Source organism: Branchiostoma floridae, chromosome 10 (assembly GCF_000003815.2).
Source record: "Branchiostoma floridae strain S238N-H82 chromosome 10, Bfl_VNyyK, whole genome shotgun sequence".
In the NCBI taxonomy this organism is placed as follows: domain Eukaryota; kingdom Metazoa; phylum Chordata; class Leptocardii; order Amphioxiformes; family Branchiostomatidae; genus Branchiostoma; species Branchiostoma floridae.
The window spans coordinates 4,343,866-4,346,421 of record NC_049988.1 but is presented as its reverse complement, the minus strand read 5'-3'; the positions used below and the strand labels follow the sequence as shown (position 1 = coordinate 4,346,421).

Genomic DNA, 2,556 nt, shown 5'->3' with positions numbered 1-2,556 from the left:
CACATTTAAAAGCTAAAAAAAAACGTTTACATTGCAGTGATGTTAGAGGGGAACTACTAGCATTTGAGTTGTGCAGGCATGCTTACATGAATATTAACTTATACATCGTATTTCAAATAACTTTTGGGATCGTTTTCGCGCGCGGGGTGGACACGGGCTTGTATATTTTTGAATCTAGCAAGAACGGTGACCTTTGTCATGTTTTGAGCTGTAGTTGACCTCTGAATGACAACTCACGGGCTGGACTGACCAATTAGGTCATGGGGGGAAATCCTGGTGTCGTTCAAATCCTCTGGCTGTAGCTCTTGAAACGCTGAAGATACCTTCCCAAGCTGAAGATACCTTCCCAATTTTTTAACCAAAAGAAACCTAACAGTCGAAATCCAGCTTTGCATTAAGCTTTGAAATGTAACGTTAGGTAACTAAATGTGTTTCGAGGTGGCGATTATTTTTGCAGGACTTTACCATGTAACGCATCGGAAAGTTTATTTGATAGTCCCTCCCCTAGAACCCTCCTCCGCCCCCGCCATCCCCACCTCCACCACCACTATCACCGCCATCGCCTCCACCCCAATAGTTCGTGCGATTCCAAGTGTCATGAAAACTGGAACTTCCGCCTCCTCTACAATTACATCCATTCTTACATATAATACAGAACACACCGATCCCACAGATTCCTACAACTCCAAACATAGTGCCTACGACCGCGGCTGTAGTCGAAGAGCTGCCTCCAGCGAAGACCTTCTTGTATCTTGTCGCCATCTCCTTTAGTCCTTCTGCCCACATTCCAGCGGTGAAGTACTCCCGGGTGTCCCCGTAGATGTCGTCCACCATGTCGTCGGTGAGCTTTTCGCGAGCGGTAGCCCCCGTAGCCGTGTAGATCTAAAAAAAAGTACATAAATTGTCAGATTTGTAATTGTTCTTTTGACATTTGGTCATTTTTTGGCGGTGCGTAGCACCGGCTTTGAATCGATAAAAGCGGTTCGTTCAATGGTTCGTTTGGTTTGGATGGATCCATGGATCGCCTAACGTAGCCCTTGTCAAAGCCCCTTTAAACGCACTTCACGCAACGTACCGAGTCAGCGTGGTCTTAAGGTGGGTTTACACCTGCGTATATTTTCAAGTGCGCGTGAGTTCCGCATGAAATTTTGTCAATACGCGGCCGAACGCCCAACATTTGGAATTTTTTGGAATAAATTAAATTGTACGTCGAGCCCATCTGGCGTTTGAATTACGACTTCAGCGTTTTCATTTCGCATGAGATGCGTATGATTGCAACTGAAATGCGCAACAAAATTTTCCGTACTGCGAATAGATTCGTATGGGGTACGTATGTTGGACGTTTTCTGGACGCACACAACGTCTACCGACCGCATGCCTGACGCACCTGGTGCTAACTGCATTCCAAACGCATTTCAGGTGTGTCAGAGGAACAGTTTGTGTTACATATACTTTTGTTTGCGAGCATTGCCAATAGAGTATTTTTGTTGGAGGAACCCTACGTATGCCTTTGTTTACAGGCAGTGCAAGTAGAACATTGACAAGTAAACAGTGAAGAGGTTTTTTTATTCATTTGCGAAGCAGTAAAGCAGTGACACTGTGCTTTTACAGAAATGTGGGCCATCATTTACCTTAAGAAATTATGTGCACTGTTAAGATTGTGTTTGTTTTCACTTTGTCCTTAATGATTTCCCCTATCATCTTAGTAATTCAACTACTATAAAAATCACACTCATACACACCACAAAACGTATTCAAGATCTTTATCAAACACGTAAATTAAACAATTATCAAACCTTACGCCCTCTTTCAAAGTTGTAATATGGCTCTATATTGCACCTTTATATCATGTGGTTCTACACCAGCTGTTCTACACACACAAAAAAGTGCCATTATCAGCAAATTAAGTCAAATATCTGTTACACAAAATGGCACGTGTGTCACACAAATTGACCCAGTGCTTGAGCAGGTTCCTCTACATCTTCCCGTCTCTGGAGGCTCTGTTGGGACCAGTGTCCTGCATTCATGGTGTCCTGCAAGTTGTGACCATCTCTCCATGCGCCCCGGTACAAATTCGTAAACCGGAAGATTCCAAAAAATCCCTATCGACCAGAGGGTTTGTCCATTCTGTCCAGAGCTAATAGAAGACGAATATCACTTTATGGTTGTATCTCCAAAATATTCCGATATACGCAATTCTCTATACAGAAGGCTGTCATTTTGTACACAAGGATTTATCCAAATGGACCTGAAGTGCAAATTCAAATACATAAAGACATGTGACAATCCCTGCATGGCAGATATAGGAAAATATATCAAAGAAGGTTTAGACATTAGAAATTCCCCAAATGATTGTAAAAGCCTCCAATGATTGTAAGAAACTTATCCCATAATACAACTCCTGTATTAGTTAGATAAGCCTTAACTAAAGTTAAGAGGTACAAAGTATGGCATCTACATAACTACAGTGCTATAAGCACTGTAGTTATGTAGATGCCATACTTTGTACCTTGTACAATTGTTGGCAATAAAGTTATATACATCTGAGATGATTTT

The 2,556-nt window shown here is 42.1% G+C and overlaps 1 protein-coding gene across 1 annotated transcript in view; it reads right to left on the bottom strand.

The window, feature by feature from the left end:
* The window catches only part of LOC118424515, an 18,027-nt gene that overhangs the window by 10,348 nt on the left and 5,123 nt on the right, over positions 1–2,556 (bottom strand). The window lies entirely within an intron of this gene.